Source organism: Mobula hypostoma, chromosome 11 (assembly GCF_963921235.1).
Source record: "Mobula hypostoma chromosome 11, sMobHyp1.1, whole genome shotgun sequence".
In the NCBI taxonomy this organism is placed as follows: Eukaryota; Metazoa; Chordata; class Chondrichthyes; order Myliobatiformes; family Myliobatidae; genus Mobula; species Mobula hypostoma.
The window spans coordinates 50,942,935-50,955,912 of NC_086107.1; positions in this window are offsets into that span (position 1 = coordinate 50,942,935).

Below are 12,978 nucleotides of genomic sequence, written 5' to 3' on the forward strand. Positions count from 1 at the left end.
GTATCTCAGATACAGCTGATCTCCTGGGATTTTAATGCATAACAGTCTCTACAGTTTACAGAGAATGGTGCAAACAAACAAGTTCTAGTGAGTGGTAATTGTGTGGGTGAAAGTGCCTTGTTAATGAGAGAGGTCAGAGAGAATGAATAGACTGGTTCAAGCTGACAGGAAGACAACAGCAAATCAAGTAAATACACATTACAACAGTGGTGTACAGAAGAGCATCTCTGAATGCAGAACAGCTTGTACTTTGAAGTCAATGAGCTATAGCAGCAGAAGACGACGGACATACACTTTGTGTCCCACTTATTAGGTACAAGAGGTACCTAATAAACTGGCCACTGAGTGTAGAGCAGTACAGCACAAGGGCAGACCATTCAGCCCACAATGTATGTGCTAACCGATTTAAACTACTCCCGTCTGCATGCACATAGTCTATGTACAGTACCTCTATCCCAAACATGTTTATATACCTGTATAAATAGCCCTTTAGATATTGCATCTTTTCCACCACTGACAGCACATTCCAAGCTCCAATCACTCTGTAACAAAAAATCTGACCTTGCAAATCTCCTTTACACTTTCTCCCTCTTACCTTAAATCTATGCCTCTAGTATTTTTATCATCTAGCCTCTCATCATTTTATAAATTTCTATCAAGTCTCCCTCAACTTCTGATGCTCTAGAAAAAAGCAATAACATTCTCTCCTTATAGCTAATTAACTTCTATTCCAGACAACATCCTGGAGAACTTCTTTTGCAATCTCTCCAAAGCCTTCATAACCTTCCTGTAATTTTGCGACTAGAACTGCATGCAATTCTCCTAATGTGGCCTAACATAACTTCCCACTGTAATACTTAATACTTCAACTAATAATGGCAAGTATGCCTTATCTCTTCTTTACTACCATATCTACCCGTGTTGCTACCTTTAGGGTACTTTGAACTCTTTGTATGTCACTTCAGCTAAGGGTCCAAACATTTACTAGAAACTTTCCTTTTAACTTTGACCCTCCAAATTGCACACCCAATAAATTCACTGTATCAAAAGGAAAGGAATTGATTGGGGTGTTGCTGTTACTTATCCTTACTCTTCAACATCAGCCTGAAGAATATCATTCTTTTTTTCTACTTGCAATATTAGAACAACATTGAACTTAAAATAAACCCTCTCAGTTGTTAATATGTGAGGAATGGCTGGGCACCTGAGACATATGAAATGTACAACTGGTGCCAGGTGAGAACTGCAGGACACCATCTCTCCGCTTGACATTCACCAACGCAGAAAGAATCATCAGTTGGAGGAGTTCCAGCCCTAAGCTTGAACTAACATTACTGTAGTTCATTGATGGGTATATGTGTCTCAAGAGTACTGTATCTATGAAGTGGTCAAATATAGCTGAAATGATCTCTGACAGCTAGAATTAGGCAACAGTGAAACAGGCAAAAATCAGCAAACTCTTGAGATATTCTGAATACTAAAGGGGAGGGGATTTACCTGGAAAGGGCAGCCACCAATGCAATGGCATGAAGGGTGACATGGATGGAGGAGAAAGGTCAACAGAGCAATAAATATGGAGGATTCTATACTTAGCAGAGCAGACAGCCATTTGAGCAGTGCAGTCTCAATTCCTGAACATCCTAAACGGGATTATCATGGTCATTTTAGACCAGTGACTTGTATCAATGATGGGAAAACATGGAGATGATTCTTAGGAACAGGATTTACAAACATTTGGAGGATCAGTCTTATTAGGAATAGTCAGCATGGCTTTGTGGGGGACAAGTCATGCCTCACAAGCCTAATTAAGTTTTTTTGAGGAAGAAATAAAACAAATCGATGAAGATTGGTGGTTGGAGTGGCGTATATGGATCTTAGAAGGAGTTTGGCAAAGTTTCTCATGGAAGGCTCATCCAGAAAGCCATGAGGCATGGAATCCATGGAAACTTGGCAGTGTGGATTTGGAATTGGCTTGTCCACAGAAGACAAAGAATGGAAATAGATGGAGTGTATTCTGCTTGGAGGTTGGTGACTATTGGTGTTCCACAGGGATCTGTTCTAGGATCCCTGCTATTTGTAATTTTATAAATGACTTGAACAAATGTGTAAAGGAAAGGGTTAGTAAGTTTGCAGATGACATGAAGATTGGAGATGTTTCATGTAGAAGCATATCATAAGTTGTTGTAGAATACAGAGCTCGGTGGAGAAATGGCAGTTGAAGTTTAATCTGGAAAAGTGTAAAGTGGCACATCTTGGAAGACTGAATGAAGCAGAGTAAAAGGCTAATGGCAGGGTTCTTGATAGATTGAAAGAACAGAGGGATCAAAGTGTTCAAGTCCATAGATACCTCAAAGTTGCCACACGTTAATAAACTGGTGTAAGAAGGATCTACCCCTTAGTAATAATTGTCAGAGAGGAACAGAGAGAATCTGTAATTGCCGATACGTACCTTTTTTGTCTCAACAGAACAGCATGTGAACTTACACAACTGAATACTTGTATGCACATCGACTAAGTTTTCCTGAGCCTCAATGAACAGTTAAAGAATAGAAAAGGTAATCTCAGGAACTATGCTGGCCATGTGTTCCTCATGGTCCTGCTCTGATCTCCACATATCTATGGGGTCATCCACATCTGCGAAGGTGGGTCTCTGGTAGCTGCAGGGTGATCACTCCTATTGCATTTGAAGCTCCTAACTCTTACAGTGTTCCTCATCAGTTCAAATGATGCATCTCCATCCTATTGGCTCAAGATCACCTGACCTACCTGTCCTCACCTTCTTATTGACTCTAGTCCAGGTCTACAACCATCATTGTTCTATGGTCTCTGCCCTCAACCTCATGCCTTGGTTCTTCTAAACTCTGACTGCTTCAGACCAGTCAAATCAGGTGACCAAGAAACTGAGAAATGAGATTACAGATTGCTTCTCCTGAAAGCCTGCCACTTTACATAATAAATAGCTACTTGGCTGAGAATGGTCTCAGGTTTAGCAGGTCATTGGCTGAAATTCCTTGTGTTCACATTCAATTGACCTGATTAAGTTATCCCAGTGAAAGAATCAATCAGCAAGTTCATAAAATGGGGCTGCAAGTACAGTCTTACAAAATGGCCGCCTCCATTCCCATTCACTAATTTTCATTCTTTCTGGCCAACACTGGTTAAGAAGGCATATCGTGTGAAGCATTACAGAGGGTGCAGAGGAGATTAATCAGGATGCTGACTGGAGCTAGAGCTTTTCTCTTTGAAATGACAGAGGACAAGACATGACCTGTTAGACTGCCAGTGCTGTTTTCCCAGGGTGGCATTACTTAATACCAGAGAACATCCTTTCAAGGTGTGTGGTGGAAGATTTAGAGTAGTCAGAAGTAGCCGTTTTACACAGAGCATATAATGTGCTGCCAGGGTGATGCTTGGGGTGATGTATTAGGAACATTTAAGAGACTCTGAAATAGGCATGTGGATGAAAGAAAAAAATGGACCATTATGGGCTGTGTAAAAGGGAATGGTTAAGTTGATTGTGGAGCAGGTTAAAAAGTTGGCACAACATAATGGCCAAAGGCCTGTATTGTACAGTATTGTTCTATGTTCTATGTTCAAAGAGCTCCTGCATACGGGTGGCTAACAGCTCTGCACAAAGGGGTGCTGCATGTCAGCATTTGCAGAAATATGCCTTCAGTGAGCAGATTACTCTTCTACAGGAGCAAAGATACGACATATGGAAAATATTCCCCCTTCTGTAGCAGTAGAGGCATGCCTTCATCACTCATAGCCTTTGTCAGTTAACAAACCCTGTCCAAGTTGCACAAGCAGATGGCTCTGAGGGGAAGATTAAAGACAGTAGGGAAAAGATACTCGTCACTTGGGTCTGTTAGCAGGTTCAGATCTGGAGGTTGAATCAATAGTAGAACCTTAAAAGTGCCAATAGACCAATGCACCATTGTCTATCCACTTAGAGATCACTTGGTGCTGCTGACAGAGAAGTTGTATTCATAGGAGATCTTCCTAACCACAACTTGTTTGTCTCTGTGCCTCATGGGTCTTCAAGGGCAATAGTATGGGCACAAATGGAAAAGAGAGAAGAACCCTTCCATTAACCAGACTACAGCTTCCCATGGATACTGACAGCACAAGGACATACAAACCCACAGAAGGTTATGAAGCTGCAAACAGGGTGTAAAGTGCAGACCAAAACAGAATAATTCCACTTTCATATTACTTGATTTTTTTAATGCTATAAACAATATAGAACTTTGTTACTCTATCATATCCAACTTTTTTTAGGTTTTACTTTTTTAATGTTCGTATATTATGCCTAAATACATTTGTGCAGCTTTACAGAAAAAAAGAAGTAAGGACAAACAAGCCTCACAAACATCTCTAAGCTGGCAGCTGGATTTGGAGAACTGTCCCACGGACAAGTGAACAATAGCTGAAATCACATTTTATATTCTACAGACAACTCGATCACAATACATGGAATATCTTGGCCCACTTAGAACACAGATCCTCTAAAGGGTTTGGCAACATGGTAAACAGTTGTGATTCAGTGGCAATATTATTCAGTATTATCTGAGACCCCCGAAGTCAGGTCAAACTGAAATAAGGAAACATTCTGTTTGATTAACGCCCACTATCGTCTGCCACCAGATGAAATTCATGTTTGAATAACACTTAAAGAAACACTGAGATTAGGGCAGGTACACAAAGTACACTAGATAAGGAACAGCAATTTCCCTCACAGAGTGGTTCACTGGCTTCACTATTGACTGAGTCAGCCAAGTTTTAAGGAACATATCTGCCATGCTGGTTCTGGACCTGGTAGTACATTAACTAATACCGGGAAGGAATAAACACTAATACATCTTTTGCTAATATGTCTATCCAGAAGCAAAGCCCTGTCCACACCAAAAACACACTCTATCTTGCAATGTGGCATGACAATTGTGCTAAATCAAACAGATTTTGCAACAGATACAGAATGACAACATAAAAATGGGCTTACGTGAAGTACTATGGACCTTTAGTAGTAGCAGAACTATATTCCACCACTATTTGTAATCGCATGGTTTATCATATCCCATTACTATTAAATCAGGAGACGGAGTCTTCTTCACTGGAGCATGGGAAGACGGGTGGGAAGCAGCATCAAATCTATCTAGAAATGAGGTGTCCACGTGATGAAGCTTCAATATGTGACTAAATACATGCCAACAGCTGCACTTTCATGCAAGCAAACCATTACCCTGTGAACTTTGAATGTCAGTGTGTTAGCTGCTTTAGAGAGGATTTTGCTCCTCAGGTCATGCCTTATCCTCATTGCTACCATCAGGAAGGAGGTACAGAGGCCTGAAGGCACACAGTCAATGATACAGGAACAGCTTCTTCCCCTCTGCCATCTGATTTCTGAATGAATATTGAACCCCGAAGCACTATCTCACTACTTTTTTTATTTCTATTTTTGCACTACATATTTAATTTAAATATTATATATATAAAATATAAAGTCAACAAATTTCATGACATGTGCCAGTGATATTAACTCTGATTCTGATATTCTGATTCATCTATTTCTAATATTCTCCAATCGAATCACAACAGAGAGGTTGCAGTGATAAGGCAGCAGCTCAGCAAATGCGCTAATGACAAAAGGGGACGTGATAGTGGATTCCACATTCACTCCTCCCATGTTACAGCCCACCTTCTCTCCAACCAGTGCAAGCTGTTTTGTTCTTCCGTCACTCCCCACTAATCTCGCTCCCGGCACTTATCCCTCCAAGAAGAAGTGCTACATCTGCCCATTTCACCTTCCCCCCTCACCTCTATTCAGGTCCCCAAACAGTCTTCTAGGTGAGGCAACACTTCATCTGAGAACCTGTGATCCCGAAGCAGCCTACTCTTCATTGATGAGACCTGATGTAGATTGGGAACCGCTTTGTCGAGCACCTTAGCTCAGTCCATAAAAAACAGGAATTTCAGCGGTCAACCATTTTAATTCCAGTCCACGTTCCCATTCTGACATGTTAGTCCATAGCTTCCTCTACTGCCCAAAGAGGCATCTCTCAGGTTGGAGGATCAATGTGTTATATTCCTTCTGGGTAGCCTCTAAACTGAAAGCATGAACTTCGATTTCTCTAACTTCCAGTAACTTACCCCCTCCCTCTGGTGCCCCCTCTCCTTCCCTTTCTCCCATGGTCCACTCTCCTCTCCTATTAGACTCCTTCTTCTCTAGCCTTTCACCTTTTCCCATCTTTTTACTTTACCGCCCTCCCCCATGGACCTGGCCTCACTTACCATCTTCTAGCTTGTACTCTTTCACCTCCCCCCCCCCCACACTTTCTTATTCCGGCTTCTTCCTCCTTGTTTTCCAGTCCTAATGAAAGGACTATTTATTCCTCTCCATAAATGCTGCCTGGCCTGCTGAGTATCTCGTTTGTGTTACTTTGGATTTCCTGCATCTGCAGATATCTTGCACTTTTAACTCCAATGTCTGGGTCAGTCTCTGCATAGGTCCTCATGGAGCAATGTTAATAGGACCCTCAGTAACAAAAAGCCCAGCAAATATGTGGCAAAAATCGGAGAAGATAACGTCAATCTCTGCTCAGCTGCAAAGAAGGAAATGTGTAGAAGACAGTGGAACTTTTTTCTTGGAAAAAAGTAATCACCAATGGCATGCACACATTGTCAGACAAAATATTATGTTGTTCCCTTTGTTTTATAACAACACATAAAGTTTAATGAATTTTCCTATTTCCATTCCTATTTATTATAGCATACAGTCAATACTCTCTATTCAATGTTAGCAGGAGGTAATAGCCACGCATATTTTTCTCCCTTCTGACCTCTCTAGGTTCATCTATGTTTATTTTCAATTCAATTATGCAGGTCATTTTGGAACTGTCTCCCCAAAATCAACATCTCATGCAAAAGATGGCAAAGTTTTGAACATAATTTTATCTAGGACAAATTGAGTTTTCTAAATCTTTTTCAGGTTTAAAAAAGATTGCTTACAAAACTGTTGATGCTCCCAGATGAATTAATTATCATCTAGGGACACTGTGAGTGGCATATACAGGTTTTTTGAGGAGTATGAAAAAATTGAGAATTCTTTTTCAGCTCAAGGACAAAAGAGACATATCTTAACTTTATTGAATTAAAAACTGAAATGACTTTTTCAATCATTTTCAGTGATTTTGTATCAGTGGATTGACAGTATAATCAAAGTGATTTTATTTGAAATAAAGCTATGTTCAGCAATATTAAAATGCAGCATTACCATTACAGCTATATCATCGTTAATTCTGATATTCCTCAAAATAATATATTTTGGATAATATCAGAAACAATTCACATTGTAAGAATGCCTGATTGTTCAGATTCATGGCAGATTTTTGCATTTAACAAAATGCAAATAAGTTTACAAGGAAACGAGTGAAAAAATAAATTCAGAAATGATTCAATATCTATTGCAATTTGCACCTGCATCATCAATTACAGTCAAACGGTGACTCAACCTAGCTTATGTTTGATAAACACACATAAAAGTTGCTGGTGAACGCAGCAGGGCAGGCAGCATCTCTAGGAAGAGGTGCAGTCGACGTTTCAGGCCGAGACCCTTCGTCAGTTCACCGGCAACTTTTATGAGTGTTGCTTGAATTTCCAGCATCTGCAGAATTCCTGTTGTTCATGTTTAATAATTTTATAACTTACTTGATGACACACTCACATAATATGCTTCATGTTCTGATAAAGCTCCTTACAGCTTTCATGATGTTATGGGAGTCTTTGTCTCCCTTGTCCCCTTGAAGTCTGCTCCCTGGAACAAAAGATGCTGCAATGCCTATTAGCATCCAGCTAGCTCCCGGGGAATATGGCATAGATCTACATGTACCTGTTTTTTTACATGTCAGAAGAATAAATTGCCCTTATGATTCATAAAATAAATCATATTTGGAGTGATGATGCTTGGTTACCTTGTGTGTGCATACCATGATATCTATATCTGCAGGAATCCAGTGAGAAAAGTTTACTTGTCATTCAACCATACACACGCATACAGCCAAATGATAAAGCATTGCTTCGGGCCAATGTGCAAAGCACTGTTCCAACAGTCACACACAGCACATATAGTTACAATGGCAGAAAAACAGTCATAAAAAATAATATAGCCTAAGTCCCTGACTAGCAAAGCCTGAAGACCAATGGTGTATGGGATATTTCCTGGAGCCATGTTTCTGCAAGGACAAGCACAGAGCAATTCCTTATCATACACTAGCGCAGCCGCAGACGAATGCAATTCAGCTTGTCTTCAACTGAGTGAACACTGGGGGGCAGCACTGACAGACGAGCAAGCCCCCAAGCTAGCAGGAACCCCGGCGTTCCTGCTGCGCCTTTGTTCTCTCCCATACCACTTCTGCGTCTCCACCTATTGGTGGCTGAAACAGGCATCTCTATGGCACAAAGGCCTGGTCCACACACCAAGCTCACGTAGCTCTCCCACCTTCGGCCTCACTGATGAACCAATCAACCGGACTTGCAGTGTTCTACATCAGCGGTCCCTAACCACCGGGCCACGAAGCATGTGCTACTGGGCCACGAGGAAACAATATGATTTGGTGATATGAGTCAGCTGCTCCTTTCCTCATTCCCTGTCACATCCACTGTTGAGCTTGAACACACGTGAGGTCATTACGCACGCGTCATCCATGTCAGTGCAGGAAGGAGATCAACTCCTCGAGCTTGCAAATGACGGCGGGCTGAAATTTTAACATAACATCTCTGCTGGCATTCTGGATCAAAGTCAAGGCTAAATATCCTGAGACAGCCACGAAAGCACTGAAAACGTTGCTTCCATCTCCAACATATCTCTGCAATGAATGCAACGAAAACTAAATTGCAGAATAGACTGGACATAAGGAACCCCCTTCGAGTATCGCTGTCTCCCATCACCCCTCGATGGGATCGTCTTGTTGCAGGGAACAAGTATTCAACCCAGGGCTCCCACTGATTCAGCGATATTGGTGTGTTGCAATGATTTTATATGTTCACACGGGGAAAATATGTGCTGTGTGTTTAATATCCAAACGTTACTTAAAATGTTATGATGCTATTGACTTACAAGTGACTTATATAACCATATAACTATATAACAATTACAGCACAGAAACAGGACAACTCTGCCCTTCTAGTCCGTGCCGAACACTACTCTCCCCTAGTCCCACCGACCTGCACTCAGCCCATAACCCTCCATTCCTTTCCTGTCCATATACCGATCCAATTTTTCTTTAAGTGATAATATCGAACCTGCCTCTACCACTTCTACTGGAAGTTCGTTCAACACTTACTTCAAGCTCCCCTGTCCTCCCCTGATAATTGACTTATCACTATATTCATGAGAGGAAAATATGCACTGTATGTTTAATATTAAATTCATTAGATAAACCCTTTTAGAAACGAAATTGAGTGTATTAGCCACTTATCACCTATATTCTGGTCGTGATTATCACCCCCTCCACCTGAACAGAATCGCCAAAAATGATCTGTAGAAAAAAATCGGCACGTACACGCATGCACAAGTCACGCATGCGCACTGATGCCCATGCAAGGCTTCATGGTCATTGTAGTCTTTCTTGGGGTAAACACAACGTATTTGACTGCTACTCTTGTCCGTTGGCAACCCTACCCCCCCCCACCCCGGGTCAGCCGGTCCGCAAGAGTATTGTCAATATTAAATCGGTCCGCAGTGAAAAAAAGGTTGGGGACCCTTGTTCTACATTACAAATATTCAACAGGACCTTGTAATCACAAGAAAAACATCCAAGACAATCATTTCCGAAATTTGTTGGTCCGCGCACCACATCCGCACCTTGCCTCTGAAACCCTCTTCCCTGGGTGGCTGTAGCAGATGACAACACAGTACACAACAAGCCCATGCTGACCTCACCACTATCCGGCAACTCACTACTGGGGTAGTTCTGCAATACTTGATGTTCTTTATATCCAGTAGTGCTTTGCAATCATAAGAAAGACATAAATGATGAACAGTTACACCATTGATTGGACCTGAACCAGATCTTACCAGATCTGATTCCATTCATTCCAGTTTTTGTCCTTGAGGAAATTTAAATCTTTATCCATTCTGGGAATGGATAACTAAGACGTCCTTAAAATATCATTGGCAGTATCTGGAGGATGCACAATCAAAAGTATTGAACAGCATGGCCACTGGTAATATGTGGATACCAGGTCCAGAAGGAAGAAGTTCTTCCTGCAACTGCCCACCACCATCTACTTTAGCTGGCTAAACTGCTGTAATTCAGAAAAATAAGAGAAAATAGAGCTCTGTCTGCAAATCAAATGTTAGCATTGCTTTCTGCAACTTTAGTCTTATTCCTATCTGCCTTCTATGCATGTTCTTATCCCACCAAAATGTGCCATAGATGGTGATAAATTAGCTTTTCTGCATGTTGTGAAATAATCACCCAACCTAGTTTTGTAAATTGATACATTCAGAAGTTGAAAATTCTATGTCTACACAAACAATGCTTGCTAAGAATTTTCCAGAGGGAAATGAGATAGGAGTTACAAGAAGTGAACTTTTATTAGATAGGACAATGAAAAAATTCCAATACTAGTAACACCTACATTACATGGTGGTGGGGGGGAAGGTGTACAGAGAGGGTTTGCATTCCAAGAAATGGTCCATAATCATAATGCATGCCACATAATCTACACACCCATCAAGAAATACAACTTGAAAAAATGTTTATTTAGTAACAATTTTGCATAAATGCTATGAAAGCATTTTTATTCTGTATCACAAAATCTTGTGTAGTGAATTGTGAATTCTATAAAGGTATATTTCCATTAATGCCTCTTTATCTGTACTCAACTGAACTGCTGCACAAATGTTGTCTGCTTTTCTGGGCAGTTTTCCAAACTCCCAGAAACTTATGCTCCTCATGTACAATTTGGAACAAATTTAGAATCAATTTGAAAGTGCCTTATAAATTCCTTACATCTAATCATTAAGTCCCCAATTTGTCAAAGAAGTGAGGAGTCCCAAATGAGATAGGGACATTCTCACTTTAAAAGTCATTTTATCCCCCAACCCGTCCTGACCCAGAACAGATTAAAATGATACGGGATACCTTTCATAACTGGATAGTGAAAAGAAAATTTTTCTTATATACTACGATGAGTCAAATCACTCAGTTTGTCTGTACAGTATATTCCAGTATTTGTGATGTTGTACAGCAGATAAAAAAGGAAATAAAATTCTCCTATAAACTTACACGTTAAAGTGAGGTAGGCTTTATGCACATTAAACTGAACCATCCAACATATTGTGAACCAATCTGTAGATCCAAACTAGCAGTAATTTAACTGCAGAATTATGTCTGTCAGAAACTGAAGAAGGGACACAGTTTGGGGAAGTGGTGTGTTAATCTACAGTGTAGGTACGCTGTGCAGCAACAGAGAAGCAAACGATGCAACAAAGACAAACCTTCGCCAGGACAATTGGAGAATTCACAATTTCAACTCCTGCTGCCAACTTTCCTCACAAAGGTCCTTAAAGATAAGAGATTACAAAATTCCACTGTGTGAATAGAAAGGCAGTAAAAATGATCGACTACTGCCCTGCAAAGAAAAAAATGCAGCATTTACTGCACCAAACAAAGCTACTATTTTCTGCAAATGTGTTACAAACCATGGAAAAGCATCAGAATCTTACTGTAGGCAAACACGAGGAAATCTGCAGATGCTGGAAATTCAAGCAACACACACAAAATCCTGGTGGAACGCAGCAGGTCAGGCAGCATCTATAGGAAGAGGTACAGTCGACGTTTCGAGCCGAGACCCTTCGTCAGGACTAATTGAGAGAAGAAATAGTAAGAGATTTGAAAGTGGGAGGGGGAAGGGGAGATTGGAAATGATAGGAGAAGACAGGAGGGGAGGGATGGAGCTGAGAACTGGAAAGATGATTGGCAAAAGGGATATAAGGCTGGAGAAGGGAAAGGATCATGGGACGGAGGCCTAGGGAGAAATAAAGGGGGAGGGAGGAGGGGAGCACCAGAGGAAGATGGAGAGCAGGCAAGGAGTTATAGTGAGAGGGAGAGAGGGAGAAAAAAGAGAGAAAGAAAGGGGAAAAAAATTAAAAATAACAAATAAATAAATAAATAAATAAATAAATAAGGGATGGGGTAAGAAGGGGAGGAGGGGCATTAACTGAAGTTACAGAAGTCAACGTTCATGCCATCAGGTTGGAGGCTACCCAGATGAAATATAAGGTGTTGTTCCTCTAACCTGAGTGTGGCTTCATCTTGACAGTAGAGGAGGCCATGGATAGACATATCAGAATGGGAATGGGATGTGGAATTTAAAAATGTGGCCATTGGGAGATCCTGCTTTCTCTGGTGGACAGAGCGTAGGTGTTCAGAGAAATGGTCTCCCAGTCTGTGTCGGGTCTCGCCAATATATAGAAGGCCGCACCGGGAGCACCAGACGCAGTATATCACGCCAGCCGACTCACTGGTGAAGTGTCGCCTCACCTGGAAGGACTGCCTGGGGCCCTGAATGGTGTTGAGGGAGGAAGTATAATGGCATGTGTAGCACTTGTTCCGCTTACAAGGATAAATGCCAGGAGGGAGATTGGTGGGAAGGGATGGGGGGGACGAATAGACAGGGGAGTCGCATAGGGAGCGATCCCTGCGGAAAGCAGAAAGTGGGGGGGAGGGAAATATGTGCTTGGTGGTGGGATCCCGTTGGAGGTGGAGGAAGTTACGGAGAATTATATGTTGGACCCAGAGGCTGGTGGGGTGGTAGGTGAGGACAAGGGGGACCCTATCCCTGGTAGAGTGGCGGGAGGATTGGGTGAGAGCAGATGTGTGTGAAATGGGAGAGATGCATTTGAGAGTAGAGTTGATGGTGGAGGAAGAGAAGCCCCTTTCTTTAAAAAAGGAGGACATCTCCTTCATCCTG